General features: G+C 44.1%; 1 protein-coding gene across 1 annotated transcript in view; it reads right to left on the reverse strand.

Annotated features, from left to right (window-relative positions):
• LGR4 (leucine rich repeat containing G protein-coupled receptor 4) overlaps positions 1-16419 on the reverse strand; it is a 1155492-nt gene that overhangs the window by 30666 nt on the left and 1108407 nt on the right. The gene's annotated exons all lie outside the window — the stretch shown is intronic.

The following is a 16419-nucleotide window of genomic DNA, read 5'->3' on the forward strand; positions in this document are numbered from 1 at the left end:
ACCACCTCCCTAGAAGTAAAGACATTTATTTTGAATGTAAACAGTTTTCTGAACTTTTTTTTATTCAGTGGATTCTACAGAACACTTTTTTCCAAGTGGCAGATAAGAGTGCCTTGTTAGCTTTAATTCTAACATCTTATTTGCATGTCAGTATTTTATACTGCAATGGAAGTCTATAATTATAACCTGCCTCCACCCAGAATATACAATTTATTATCGCAGATTAATTGATATTTATGTTAGGGGATGAGTTTCAATATTTATTCTTGGAATATTAATGGTCTTAAATCACCAGTGAAACCAGCTAAGGTCTTCTTACATATTAACAGGAAAAGTACAGTTTTGTACCTACCATAAATGTAGATGTTCGAGTGTATACCCTGCTGCAGTCATCACACTTGGGTTATCCTGCCGTCAGGCGGCCCCGCAGTCGGCCCGAATTCCAAAGTCTTGGTCTGGCATCGGTTGCTGTCGCTTCTTCCCTGACGTCAGTGCGCCAGGGGTATATGAGAGGCATCCAACGCCATTTTATTCAGTTTTTCTTGCCCCAGATGTCAGGTGACCCCCCCCCCCCAAATGGTGGTCAGTAGATAGTACCAATAATAAAGAGTTTAGCATAAACAAAATATCCCTCCAGCTATAAGCAAATACACCACAAAGGTTGTAACAGATTTTAAGGTATTGAAAGGTTTTAGTTAGGTCAGAGGGGATGGAGGAAGGGTAACCTGGACTGCAGCAGGGTATACACTCAAACATCTACATTTATGGTAGGTACAAAACTGTACTATGTTCATCGTGTTACCCTGCTGCAGTCATCACACTTGGGTAGAATCCCAAAGCTAAGGATGGGAGGTGGAGTCAAACAGGGTTAGAGGAGGCTAGAAGGCTCTGCAAAACTGCAGTGGCGAAGCCAGCTCTAGTCTTAGAGTAAAGTGGTAAGTGGTAATGTTTGGTGAAGGTGTGTACTGAACTCCAAGTTGCAGCTTCCAGTATATCCTTGGTTGGCACCCCCCTGAGAAAGGCTGTAGATGTAGCTGCTGCCCTGGTAGAGTGGGGCCTTATGCTAGCAGGAACTGGTTTTCCATGGTGGGTGTAACGAAAACGTATGCAATGTCCTATCCATTTGGAAATGGTCTGTTTTGAGATAGCCTTTCCTTGTGATGCTGAAGCATAGGATACAAAAAGCTGGTCAGATTTTCTGAAAATAAGACCATAGCTTCATGTTAATGTCTTCTCGCCGATCCTCGGCTCCGCACTTGCTTTAGCTCGAGAACTCCTTTTACCAGCTCGAGGCAGCCCCATATCCCATGATGCAAGGCAGTAAGTACCCAGATCTCGTTTGTTGACAAAGGGCAATAACACCAAGCATAAAAAACTTCCTAAAGGAAGAAGAAACTTACAGATGGAAAAAGGACCAGGTCTGAATGGTCTTTAGCATAATAGTTTCTTATACAAGGTCTGTCCAGGCCAGGGGAAGGAGGGGAGAAGACAACTAACATGGAACGTTATGGTAGGTACATAACTTCTTAATGTTAAGTTGTCAATCTCCATTCTGCTTGATGGGACCGGCCCCTAGCACCTCTATCCTGGGTGGCTCAATGGAACAAACTCTTGAGGACTGTAGAGCCAAAACTGGCTCTGTCCCTGGAGGCCAAGTCCAATTTGTAATGGGAAACAAAGTGTGAGGAGTGGCCCAAGTGGCCGCTGCACAAATAGTGTCCAAAGGCAGTCTAGCTTGAAAAGCTGTAGAAGTAGCTAAACTCCTAGTTGAATGTGCTTTAGGTTTTGAGCACAGCTGTTTTCCCTGATCGTATAAATTTCAGTGATGACCAGAAAGCCATCTGGACAAAGTCACTTTAGAAACAGGAAGGCCTTTTTATTATCCGCATAGGAAACAAAAAGTTGATCAGATTTTCTAAATTTTTTGTTCTGTCCAAATAATATCTAAGCTGACGGTGGGCGCCAAGATAATGTAGTTTTTGTTCGGCTCTATCTGAATAGTTAGGAAAAATACAGGAGATCAATGGATTGATTCAGATTGTTCTTTGAAGCGACCTTAGGTAAAAGGATGGATTGGTTCTCAAAGATACTCTGTCTTTGTGAAAAATCAAATAGGGGTCGAACCGAAAGAGCATGAAGTTCAGACACCCTCCTGGCAGATGTAATAGCCACTAGGAATAAAGTTTTCCAAGAAAGATATTTCAGGGAACAAGAAACAGCTGGCTCGAAGGGGGGGAAGAATCAAGGATGTCAGTACTAAATTTAGATCCCACTGAGGAGGAGGATTCCTAATTGGAGGCTTTAGTAGGAAAATTCCTTTCAAGAAGGCCCTGCAGAGCCTATGGGACATAATATTATGATCTGCTATCCCGACATGAAAATTAGAAATAGCAGCCAATTGAACTCTGACTGTGGAAGAAGAGGAGCCTGCATGAAAAATCTCTGCTAAGAAGTCCAGAACTGCCTGAACGGGGCAGTAAAGGATCAATATTTTGGGCCTTAGCCCAATAAGAGAAACGTTCCATTTGCTTGTGTAAATCCTCCTGGTAGAGGATTTTAGTGAAGAATGATGTCTCTAACTGGGTTAGAGATCAAAGGAAGCCTGGCTAAGGAAGGAAGTGGAGCAACCATGCTGTGAGGTTGAGAGAAGGGATTGACCGGTGCAGCTGACCGGATTGGTGAATCAGTAGATCTGGCACTGGGTCCAGATGCCACGGCTGCACCAAAAGGTGATGATGGAGGAACGGAACCAAACTTGTCGAGGCCAGTAAGGGGCAATGAGAATCAATTTGGCTCTCAAACGGTAGCTTTCTGGATCACCTGAGGGATCAGAGGAAATGGAGGAAGGCATAAAGAAGTCCCTGGGGCCAATCCTGGGTCAGAGCGTCTCTGGGGATGGCCTGATAGAGGGAAGAGGCTGAAGAAGTCTGGACATTTGCTGTTTTGGGGAGTAGCAAAAGATCGCAACATGGACGACCCCATTCCAGAAAAATCTCTTCCGCTATAGATTGCTTGAGAGACCACTCGTGAGGCATGAGGATAGCTCTGCTCAATCTGTCCGCTATAATGTTGGTTTTCCCAGGGATATGCGTTGCTACCAGAAACCGATGAGAGGAGATCGCCCATTGCCAAAGTCTGAGCACTTCGACACAAGGGTAGGACTTGGTTCCGCCCTGTTTGTTGATATACCAAACTACAGACATGTTGTCTGTGTGGACTGCAATTGTCCCTACGGGAAGAAAGTCGTTGAGGGCTTGCAACGTTAAAAGCACTGCTCTCATCTCCAGGACATTTATGTGCAGATGGTACTGTTGCCACGCCCCATGAACCATCCTGCCCTGATAATGACCCCCACCCGATCAGGGAGGCATCCGTGGTGACAGTGGCTATCGGGACGGGGTACAAAGCACCTGCCTTGGTGAACCTGAGACGATGTGATCCACCAAGCAAGATGTTGTTTGCATGTCTGTGTCACCAGAATCTGGTGACACATTGGGAGTTGCTGGTATGACCACTGTGTGAACAGCATCCACTGAAGGAGGCATGTAGAATCGATCCAGGGAAGAAGAGTAATGGCCGCAGCCATGAGACCTAATACCTTTAGAACCATTCTGGCCTGTACTTTCTTGCTGGCCAGAATGATCCTGACATGAGTCTGAATGTCTGAAACTCTTTGTTCTGTAAGGGTAGCTGACATCCGAACAGTGTTTAAGTTTGCCTATGAAGGTAATAGACTGGCAGGGCGATAAGGATGACTTTTCAAGTTGATTGAGATGCCTAAATGAGAACAAAGGTCTATTGTGTAATCCCTGGCTTGTATAAGCTGATGCCTGGTGGTGGCTGACAGGAGCCAGTCCACCTGGAATCCTTGACGTCTCAGGTGAGCCGTGACCACTGCCATGCATTTGGTGAACACTCTGGGGCTGTAGTGAGACCAAAGGGCAGGGCTCTGAACTGGAAGTGACTGGACCCCAGCGAGAAATCTCCTGGAGCCTGTGAATTTTGATGTGATAGTACGCATCCTGAAGATCTATTGAGCACATCCAGTTGTCCTTCTGTAAGAAGGGCAGAATTGACTGAAGAGTGACCATTCGAATCTTGTCTTCCTGACAGACTTGTTGAGTCTGCTGAGATCCAATATTGGTCTCCAGTCTCCCGTCTTTTGGGGACCAAAAAGAATCTTGAGTAGATTCCGGCTCTGAATGGTCTATTATAACTGGCTGAATGGCTCTTTTTGCAGTAGTTTTGATTTCTAACTCTGCAATTTCTTAGACCGGTGGTACATCTGGAAGGGAACCTGAGGGAAGGGACTTTCCTCGAAAGGAATTATGTAACCCTTGGATATGATCGACTGTACCCATCTGTCTTGAGTGAGGGAATGCCAGGCTTCTGGGTACAGTGATAATCTTCCCGACTGCCTCCAAGGAGGGACAGCCGGGCAACACCTCAGGGATGCTGAAAGGGCTTATCAGAGAGAGGCTCCCTGTTTCCCTGGTTCTTCGACCCCTCTGCCTCTAGAGCGGCATCTGTTGTTGTTACCCCTCTGCCTCTAGGGTAAACTGACCACGTGAATCCGCGTGACTCCTTGGGATTTACGGAACCACATCTTCCCACCCTTCTGTCCTTTGGGATAAGGCCTAGAAGGGGGAAAAACCGGACTCCAACAGCAGAAAGAGTCTTGCCGTCCTGCTCACACCTGGTCAAGGTTTCCTTCACCTGAGGGCCAAACAAAGCTGACCCATCAAAGGGAGAATTTGTGAAGGACGCCTTAAAGGGATCCAAATCACATAGCCGCATCCAGGCTTGGCGCCTAAGAGCCACACCTGTGCTCCATCCGCATAAGATATTAGCCGCATGGAGGAGTTAGCAATGGAATTGAGGGTTCCTAGCTAATCTTTCTTGAGCCCCTGCAGCTGTAGGATCCTGAACTACTTCTCCCAGCTCCTTGAGGATATCTCTTTGGAGTCTGGTGAAGTGACATAGGTAATTCAGCGAACATAGCAAAGGTCGCTGAGGAAAACATCCGCCTATCCATGGTCCTAGAGTCCTTATTAGGAGGATGGACGAAGGATCTGCAAGTTCCTTTTGGTGGCCGCAGCCACCACCATGGCATCAGCGACACCCTTGGTAAGGAATTGTTTGTCACTAGGCAGTGATAAATTTAGAAGGCCTCCTAGGGACTGGCTCAACAGAGTCAGGAGCTGCCCACGCGTGCAATAACCTGCATAAGGGGTCGAAGGCGGAGACACCCAGGAGGTGGAGGGCCAAGATCCAAACGCCTCTAGGTATACTGACTCATCCTCAGAGGGATTGTTGGTGGGCCAGTTTCCCTCTGTTTCAGAAGTTCTAGGATGTCTGAGAAGGAGACATCCTCAGAGGGGATCTAGGGGATCCCTCTGACTCATCAAAGTCAGTATCCAAGTGACAGACTCGGGAGTCTACATGCTTCCTCTTACAAGTCCTCTTCCTAGGAGGATCTCCAACATCAGGAGAATCCTCGGAAGAGGGGAAATTCCAATGGGGAAACCTGAGGCGGAGGATCTCTGGGTCCTGTAGCAAGAGAAGTGGCAGAGATGTCAACAGGTACTATAGAGGGAGGAGCGAACAGACTGCTGACTGATACCAGTGGCCAGTACACTCTTCATCACCTCCCTCCCAGGCAGGTCCGAGAGAACCCGAAGAGCTAGGAACTCCAGGGGCCACCGAAAGGGAAGTCTCAGAGGCAGATGTCGGAGCCGAGCTCGAGGCTCCAAGGGGAAGAGCGGGCTCGGACAAGGGTCCGATGCCACTCACCCCTCGGAGGAGACCATGGAAGCCCGACCACCGAATCCCTCTAAGGAAGAGGAGATAAGAGTAGAGGCTGAAGGAACAGAAGGGGTATCCATCCTCCAGCCGTAGCAGTAACCATGCCCGAAGACTCCAACTCCAAGCTCTGGGGTAGAGTTGAAGGAGGAACTGTAACGGGTGTGGACCAACAGTCGCCTGCTGAGACGGGCTGTGTAACATTTGGGCCAGTACCTGTGACTTGAGTAATCTACTGACCACTCTCTCTAGGTCATGATCTGACAACCTGATGACCTTGAAGATCGGCTCCGATGGCATAGAAGAGGTGAAGTATCGGCTCCAAGGAAGGAGACCTCGACCTCTTCCTGGAATGAGCCATCGGAGCCGATACTACAGATCCTGTCGGAGCCGACTTCGGAGCCGACAGAGCTCCAGCCGGCGATACAGCCACGAGCCGATCGAGCCGACACCGATGCCTGTGCCACATGGGTGTCGGAACCGATCGGAGCCGACATCTCGGCACCGATAGCCATCCAGAATCGGCTCCAGCCATCTCGACTGCCGAGGCCGCAGGCTTAGATACAGAAGCCTGGGCCTTGGCAGGTTTTGTTGATTTTGGTGGAGCCGACTTAGCCGGAGAGCCTCCGGCTTAAGAAGGCCCCTAAGAATCAACTCTCCTGCAGGACTCTCTGGCTGAAGGAGTGACAAATAGCACAGGAGTCCTGCAGGTGAAGAGGGCCCAGACAGAAGTGTGACCGTCTGTCAGAGACATCTTCTGACAGCACGAGTCACACTTCTTAAAACCTGAAACCCTCTCCTTTGACATGGTGCCGAAACACAAAAACACACACACACCAGTCAAATTAAATTAAACAAAATACCAATAGGTATTCTATAAAACACCAACACACACACCCTAACAGGGGGGGGATGGGATAGGGAATTGACTAACAAAAAATTAAAAGAGACAGGGAATTTCTGTCAGAAAGGGATATAAATTAAATTTAAACTATCAAAAAATTAGTTTTAGAGTAAAAAGGGGCTTGAAAATCACAAAGTGAACAACTTACCAGGAGCTGGTAAAGAAGACCTCCTAAGCGCAAACGAGATCTGGGTACTTACTGCCTTGCATCATGGGATATGGGGCTGCCTCGAGCTGGTAAAAGGAGTTCTCGAGCTAAAGCGAGCCGAGGATCGGCTCCGAACCCATCAAGCAAGAATGAAGGCGAGATTGACAACTTAACATCCTTAGTTTTATACAAGTAGTAACATAGCTGCCTGTGAATGTCCAAGGAATGCAGGAGTCTTTCTCCTTTGTTCTGTGGATTTGGAAAGAAGGTGGGAAAATGGATGGTTTGATTTAGAGCCACACTGGATACCACCTTAGGCATAAAGGAGGGGTTAGTTCATAGAGAAACTCTGTCTTGATGAAAAATGAGGAAAGGCTCTACTGCCATTAGTGCCTGAAGCTCTGAAACTCTTCTCGCTGAAGTAATTGCTAGCAGGAGGGCAGTCTTCCATGATATAAACTTTAAGTCAGCTGAGAAAGCTGGCTCAAAAGGAGGTAGCGTAAGTTTTTCCAGAACAAAGTTGAGGTCCCAAGTAGGTGTTGGTGCTCTCCTGGGAGGCCTAATGTTTTTGGCCCCTCTGAGAAACTGTCTTAGGAGTGGATGTGAAAATAAGGGAGGATCCGTGTTGTAGTGAGCTGGAATAGATGAGGCGTGGATTTTAATAGATGAAAAAGAAAGCCCTTTGTGTAACATCTCAGTTAAATATTGCAGAATCTGAGGTATGTCAGGCTGAAGGGTATTTTGGCCTTTAGCTTGGTTCCAGGCGCAAAACCTTTTCCATTTGTCTGAGTAGGCTTTCCTGGTGCTGGGCCTCCTGGCCTCCAGAATAACATCCATAACAGCTTGTGAGAGAGGAGCTGGCTGGTTGCTTAGGTGATTTGCCATGCAGCCAAGTTTAAGGTTTTGAGCTGGCTGTGTAGAATCTGATTGTCTTGCTGTGTGAGCAGATGAGTAATTTGTGGTAGAATCCATGGTGGGCCCTGGGCCATATTCCTTAATAGTGGGTACCAGTGCTGGCGTGGCCAGTCTGGGGCAATGAGTATCATTCGGGGTCTCTCCATCCTGATTTTCAGCAACACCTTTGTGAGAAGGGGTAATGGAGGGAAGGCATATACTGTCAGCATTTTCCAACTGAATGAGAGTGCGTCCACTTTCCAAGCTTGATAGTGAAATGTCCTTGTGCAAAATTTTGTTAGCTGATAGTTTTGGGGGCTGGCAAACAGGTCTATGTCTGGGAGCCCCCATTTTTGAGTTATCATTGCAAATACTTGTGGATCCACTTTCCACTCGTGGGGATCCATGATGTTTCAGCTTAGGTCGTCTGCCAATGTGTTCTTTTTTCCTGGCAGGAATTGAGCTTGCAATTGAACTTGGTAAGCCAGTGCTGTGTTCCACAAGGTCATTGCTTGCCTGCATAGAGGGTAGGAGTGTGTACCCCCTTGTTTGTTTATGTACCACATTACTGTGGTGTTGTCTGTCCTTATGATAAGCTGTCCTGGATGTAAGAGGTCCTTGAAGGCTGTCAGAGCATTTTGTACAGCTCGCATTTCTTTTTGATTGATGTGCAGATTCCTTTGATCTGCAGTCCATATGCCTTGAATGCACCATCCTGCCATGTGTGCCCCCCAGGCATAGTCCGATGCATCTGTTGTCATAGTTTGCCTGGCTGGGGGTAAGGTGAAAGGCTGACCCTTGTTGAGGTGACATGCCTGTGACCACCATAGAAACTCCTGTTGAAGGCAGGGAATGAGAGGTATCATTGTTTCCAAGCTGTGGCTGTGTTGAGTCCATACGCTTTTTAGGTACCATTGTAATTTCATCATATGCAGTTTTGCAAATGGTATTAGTATGCAAGATGCCATGAAGCCCAAGGCCTGCAGAATTTTTCTTGCAGGGAGTTGGGTCTTTGTTGCCATTGTTCTGAAGTATTGAGTTAATTGTAGTTGTTTGTCTGGAGTCAGATAAGCCATCTGGGCCGTTGTATTCAAGCTGGCACCCAGGAATGTCATATTTTGTGAGGGCACTAGTTTTGATTTCTTTTCGTTTACTGTGTACCCTAGGCAACTTAGAAGGTGTTTTACAAAAGCCAGGTGTTGTAAGAGAATGTCCTTGCTTTCTGCTTGGATGAGGCAGTCGTCCAGGTATGGGTATATTTGAATTCCTCTTTGTCTGCAGTATGCAATTACTGGTGCCAGGCATTTTGTAAAGACCCTGGGCGCAGTAGATAAGCCAAAGGGCAGTGTAGAGAATTGGTAATGGGTTGAACCTGCAATGAAACGGAGGTATCTTCTGCAATTTTGTCTGATAGGGACATGCAGGTATGCCTCCTTGAGGTCCAACGTTACTAGCCAAGCTTTCTTGCCCAACATGGGAAGAAGCTGCTGTAGTGTTAGCATCTTGAATTTGGGTACTTGCAAGAAGGTGTTTAAAATTGAAAGGTCCAGAATGGGTCCCCAAGCATTGTCCTTTCTGGGGACTAGAAAGAGCCTAGAGTAAAATCCTTGGCCTTGCTCCTGTGTAGGTACCAATTGAATGGCTCTCATGTCCATGAGAGCTGTAATTTGTTTTTGTGCCTCTGCCCATTGATTTTGTGGCAGGTTTGGCTTTCCTTTTATCCTTGGCAAGGTGTGGAAATGGAATCTGTATCCTTGTGAGATAATGTCTAGGACCGATTTGTCCTTTGTGACGATGCGCCAGTTGTCTGCAAAAAGTGCTAATTTTCCTCCCAAGGGAGCTGCCAAGAGAGTTTTGCTTGGCAGTCATTGTCTTTGCCTTCTAGTAGTTTGGGACCTGTCTTCTCCTCCCTTCTGTGTTGCAGTGCCCCATTGGCGAGGTTTGTAAGGGATTTGTGCTTGTCCTCTGCCCCTTGGTCGCCTGTATTTACCCCTCTGTGGTCTGTCAGAAGCTGGAAAGGACCAATTTTTTGTTGGCCAATTTCTGCTGAAGCGTGAGGGCTGTACCTGTAAGAAATCTTTGACCGTCTGCATAGATTTTGCCTTATCCTCCATTTTCTTTAAAACCTCCTCTGCTTTAACCCCAAATAAGACATCCTGCTGTAAGGGTGCATCGAGTAACTTTGCTTTAACATGATCAGGCAGAGATTGTTCCTTTAACCAAGCATGCCTATGTATAACAGACCCAGTAACAGCTGCTCTAGAGGAAGCTTCCAAGGCATCAAAACCACATTGTAAAGTATGTTTGCCCACCTGTTCAGCTGCATGCAACAGATCCTGCATTTCCTTGAATTCAGACTGTTGAGGGTGCGTGCCCATCTTTTGTTTTATTTGAGACATTAGGAATTGCTGGTATTTAAGCATGTGAAATTGACAATTTAGTGCTCTCATAGCTAGAGTAGCTGAGGTGTAAACCTTCTTCCCCCACCTATCTAGTGCTCTGGAGTCCCTTTCAGAGGGTACAGGATTTTTAGCCATAGAAGCCTTAGCCTCTTTGGGACCCTGGGAGATTGTCTCTGGGTCAGCAGCAGGGCTTTTGTATAGGAATTTGTGTGAGTCAGGCACTCTGTAGTATCTATCTGGTTTGACTGGAGCAGGAGGCAGAGAATCTGGATTTAGACTAGATTCTAAGAAAACATCATCCACAATGTCTAAAACTGGGAGGATAGCAAGTGGTCTGTGCTGGGGGAGTAAAAGAAACTGTCGGAGCCTTTTCTTTGAGCCGGAGTAGTCCTGACCTTCCCAGTGGAAATGTTCCCTCATGCTATGTAAGGTTTCCCCAAAGGAATAATCTTCAGGGGGAGAAGCTGAGGGAATGGAGTCTTCAGCATCAGAATCTTCATAAGGGGGAAAGGAGTAATCCTGTTCCTCGGAGGAGCCTGAGGAAACAGACACTTGATCAGAGGAGGCATAATCCTCCTCGTGTCTAGGCCTTTTGTCGGGGGGGGGGGGGTTGGAAACCCCTGATCAAAGAAATCAAATCTTCAGCCATTTTAAGCATCTGTTTCTTAGGCATGGGGCCTTGAACTGGAGACTGAAGTGTAGTCTTTTTTGGTTTTGGTTTTAGAGGAGTCTTAAGCTTAGCATAACATTTTATGGTGAGAGTAGTCGGTCTGAAGACACCTTCAGAAACCAAAGGTGTTTCTACAGCACCGGCTTCTCCTTCTGCAATGTCATCGGTAGGGCCTAAAGAAAATGGCTGCGTCGGCCTAGAACTCTCTGCTGGAGAATCCAAAGCAGTCTGGGGATCCAATTCAGCGGTAGCCAGGGGCTGCGTAGGCGCCTCACTGAAAACCGGCGACCGGCCCAGCCGAGACCTCGGAATCTGGCTTGGATCTAGGCTGCCTGTCTTTATCTTTGCACTTTTTATGCACGCCGGTAGTCAGTTGCTCCGACGGCATAGTATAATTAAATTTCCTACCGAAGTAGTGTCGTGCAAAATCAAAGCGTCGCTTTATAGTTCGCTTATTGAACCTAGCACAAAACCGACAACCAGTGACGTTGTGGTCTGGGCCTAGGCAAGGAATACAAAAAGAATGAAAGTCCTTATAAGGTATTTGCTTCCCACAAGAAATACAATTGTTAACTTTTTCTGACATCGGACTGAGGCAAGAAAAGGTTCCCCAATGGGGTACTTAGCTTTGAAGACTTCTGACTGAAACTCGATTCGAAAATCTCAGGTGTCGGCCGACCGGCACTTGCGAACTGCTTCTGCTTCGGGCACTGCGTGGCAAGAAAGACTGAAGAAAATGGCGTTGGATGCCTCTCATATACCCCTGGCACACTGACCTCAGGGAAGAAGTGACAGCAACTGACACCGGACCAAGACTTTGGAATTCGGGCTGACTGCGGGACCGCCTGATGGCAGGATAATCCAAGTGTGATGACTGCAGCACAGTAACACGATGAACATCCCATTTATATCAGTTAAAGCATACCAAACTTTTGAAATTTGGATTCAGAGAGGGTTTTTTTCTCTTCTTACCCAGAAGAGTAAAAGATGGGGTGTATGTGGCTATTTTAATAGCGAAATGGATTGAGATTGTAATTTTAGAGCACTTGTCAGATAAATAAGTCTGGTATGTTGCATGCAAGGGGTAGGCTAATGAGCCAATATTTTACACTTCCTTCTCTACACATCTCCCCAATGCCATCATTCAAAAAGTGTCTCAGGTACTTAGAAATTCTCTGATTTCATACTGGTTTGTACTGTATTAGCTGGGGACTGGAGCACAGGTTTTACATGTAGATGAGGTATACTCTAGTTTGAAATCCCTTACAGATACACCGGCAGGCAGATTTATAAAAAGAATTATTGGACCTCAGTGGATTTTATTGAAGTAATGAGAACCCAGAGTCCAGGTTCCCCCTCCTTTACTTGTTTTTCCAACAGGTATAAATACTTATCTGCTATAGACAGAATTTTCTGTACCAAAAATCAGCAGCACATGATGGGGTGGGCTGAAGTGGAAACTTTTCTCTTTCAGATCATGCTCCCATTTCAGTGGAGATTTAGAACATCTTCTGGCTTCTAATTTTCACAAAATTCAGTTAGGTTTTTGTGGAAGTGACATCAAATCATCTGTAGCACCAATTTAATATCTATATGTTAAAGATAAACCAAAATACTTTTGAAACACAGGGCATTTTTTAAAAAGAACTGTATGGGAAGCTCCTTGCTTCCTCCCATACCATAAAGATTTCTCACAGCCAGTGTATAATACAGGTGAAAACAGACATCTGGAATCTTAGTTCAGTATGGCAGACTGACTTTCATTGGTAAATGGAGTATGCATCCTTAGTCACCCAGTTAGATAGTTTATGAGAAAAAAAAGGTGGAGCAACTTCAGCAATAACTTAAACTAAGACATTTTTCCATTACACCTCAGGTTATAAAAACCCTAGCTGTTAGACATGGAGGACAAAGGGCTAACAACTTGATTACTGATATAACCCCAACAAACAAAAAGGCTATGCATTTGAACAAGAGTTTGGATGGTTTCCACTCTTATTATTCAGATCTATATAGATCAGAGTATCTAGTGCCCCCCGACTGTTTGAGGAATTCAGGGGTCAGACAGTTCTTTCCCGACTTTCAGATTTGCAAAGACTGCTTATTATGGCATTGATAACTAAGGAAGAACTTGTACGAATTTTAGAGCATTCGCTAAAAGGGAAAGCTACAGGGGCTGATGGATTTTTCCCTTGAAAATCAATAAATATTTAAGGAATACGTTTATGGAAACCGTTGTGGACCTGGAGAACAGTGTTATACAATCTGGTAAGGTCCCAAACTCAGAGAAGACTGCCCTTGCCTCTGCAATTTTGAAACCAGGTAAAGATCCCCCATCCCCAGCCAAATACCAACCTATTTCAGTTTTAAATTTTGATTACAGGTTTATGCTAATTTTGGCTCACTGAATAGCAGAATGGCTTCCCCAAGTAATCCATCTTGACCAGACTGGGTTTATCCATGGCAGGCAAACCTCTGATAACTTATTAAAAATAACTCGGATAACAGAACATGCCAGTATAAATGAGACAAAAGTTGGTAGCTCTGAACTTCAGTGCAGAAAAAGCCTTTGATCGTGTCAAGTAGCCATACTTATTTTTATGTTCCAAAAGAGTTTGGATTTCTAGAAAATTCTGTGACACATACTACTGAAATATATTGGGAAGGCAAGGGCCACATGAAAATTGGTGGCTGGCTTTCAGAGGAATTCCTGATTCAAAGAGTTACCCATCAGGAATGCTCCTCGTCTCCCATTCTTTTTACTCTATATTTTAAGCCTTTGGCACTGAAGCTCCATGCACTTAGCCATAAAGGCTGCAATTGTGGTCAATGTAATTACATTACTTTAAGCAGCTGATCTCTTGATTTATTTGGAGGATCTATTGCATTATTTGGCTTTTTTTCTGACGGTCTTTTCTCTTTTGAGATTCTTTCCACTATAAAATCAACTGCAGTAAGACAGCTGTTCTTACTGTAAATTATGTCCCATCTGGATCTCGTCAAGCCAAGTAAACGTATTTATGGGCACATGTTAGAATTAAGTACTCATGTACAAATTTAACAGTGCAGCTAAAGACTACTATTTCAATAGCCTTCAATTCATTGTATGAGGATTCTGAAAACTGGAATGGGACACTATTACACTGAGTAACAAATCTTAGTAGTGCAAATGCTCATATTCCTGCAAATCCTATATACTTCCCAAGCTATTTTGTCTTCTCCCCCGAAGGACAATTCTGCTAGCCTGATTAAACAGGTTTGAAACTATTTGTTCTCAAGTTGCTCCTAGGGTAGCCTAGAGTAAATTAGTCTTTTCCAAACATATGATAGGGCTTGGGGCATCCGACTTAGAACTTCATAGACAAGCTTCAGTTTTTAAACACACATACTGTCTACTGAACAAGGCACTACACTGCAGTTTGGAAGAATCTCATGCTGGCATCCACGAAGTGACTAGAGGGCTTCTTTCATAATACATTTTAAAAAAAAATCTCCTAATCTGACCCTTTTCCAGACAAGCTTATTTTTTATGTAATAGTGAAGTTAATAGCTTGCTAAAAATAATAAAGATTAATTTCCTGGAAGAATGAACTGGTCCCAATCCACATAGCTTCCTTTTGGGAGCTGCATGATATTAAGGTCATAAAATGGATTAAGAATGCTAGTCTGTATTAATGTGAGCAACTGGCTACTGGAAAAGTGTTAAAGAACTGGAATGCACTTGCGACTGAATACAATATTCCACCAAATGTTCTACATAGTTATAAGGATCTAATAAGGAAATTGAATTTGTTAACATTTTCAGCACAGGAAGATAAGATTTTGTGGACATCTTTTTAGAAACTCTTCCCCTTGTTAAAATATATAATAAATTAATATCACTACTTTAAACAGATAAACTCAGGGCGATGTGGGAAAAAGAAATGGGCAGGAATCCTTTGGACTAATTTTGGCACTCCAGATTAAAAATCCCTAAATATGTCACTACAGCTCAAAGATTTAGATATTCTGGATAGCAAGACCAACACAAATATTTTTATACACCTTCAGTCCTCCAAAAGATTTTACCTCAGCTTTCTTCTCAGTGTTGGTGTAATTTGCATAATCTGGCAGAGTAGAATCATATTTTTGTACAATTTAGGTCATCAAGTAATTGAAGGTTTGCTTTTTGAAAAGTCTCTAAACAGAGGTACTTACAGGAAAAGGATCACCAATTTCAAAGTTAAAGGTCACCTAATTTATGGTGTGATTTAATGAAGGAAGATGATACACATGGAGTTGTGTAAGAAGGATATTTATGGGGATTAGATTCAAGGTATATGGACCCTCTACTAGGATGGTTAGCTGCTTATATATGGGTGCATTTGTAATGTCAAGGAAGCATTTAGAACATAACCATTGGCAGTGTAGGCCAGATGGTTTGCTATTAGATTGTCGGAAGCCCCAAGTATAAATGTATTGAATTAATTTGGATTTTGGCTATCTTGGTCTGTTGGACATAAAGGGTGTTATCTGGATAGGAAGTGATCATTAGTGGCACAGTGGCACCTGTATGATAGTACATTACTCATAGTTGTATGATTGTATAAGTGAATACTAAATGAAGATTGACTGAGCAGTACCATGATGAAGAGACCACTAAAAATGAGGCAGCCATTACATAACCTAATTACTAAGGTATTCATACTGGCAGACAGAAAAAAATGGTTTAAATGGTCCTGAAATATACTTCCAGCATGGGCTTCAGTTTTCCTCTACTGCTATCACCGAGTTTTGAATTAATTTCCATCCCCGCTTCGCCTAACCTTCCTTTTCAAATGCTCTTTGCAACCACTCTGTTCAATATCTATTTAATTAATTTTATGGTGTAGAAAACTGAAGAGCTGTTTCACATATTTTGATATAGTTGAAAGACAAAAGTGAATTTTTATCTGTGCTTGACACTTTGTATGTAGAATTGTGTGCCAATTATATGACGTTTTACTTAAATTCTTTCTTTTAGTAACTTTTTAAAGTAGAGACTGTAACTGTATTACTAACTGCATGCATTGCCAGTAGATAAGGCACACAGTGTTGCCCTTTGCATGTCATCACAGGTAGTAAAAAAAACTGTGTATATACAAATTTCTCAAGAAGTGTACTTATGGCAGTCTGGGTGATGTGGCATTCAAGTAGGTATTTCTTCCAGGTGATGCATGAGAGATTAGTTCCACCATTCTGAGAAGTTTACGTTTTTGTACTGCTTATCATAGCCTTACTTGAAACTGATAATGTCTCAGTTAACTCCTTTTACATGGTTGATTTCCCTTTAATAACAAATTTAAAAAAAGCCTTCAGAGATGTGTAAAAATACTGTATCCGTACATCTTACAGTTGTATACTGTTTTTGTGTGTTTCCTTGCCCAGAGCACATAAATCACTATTTTAGTTGAAGCCATTTTTCAAACAACACTGCTGAAAGTCACAGATGTAGACAAAAGCAATATTATGCACAAGTGGCTGGGTTAATTTATGATGTAGCTTCACGTGTGCATTTCAGGAAGTGCAGCTGTGAGAAGTTTCTTTGCCAACAATATAAGCAACTACTTGAGGGTTTAAA

The sequence above is a fragment of the Protopterus annectens genome, chromosome 17.part0, assembly GCF_019279795.1.
Source record: "Protopterus annectens isolate FY-2018-M chromosome 17.part0, PAN1.0, whole genome shotgun sequence".
Lineage (NCBI taxonomy): Eukaryota > Metazoa > Chordata > Ceratodontiformes > Protopteridae > Protopterus > Protopterus annectens.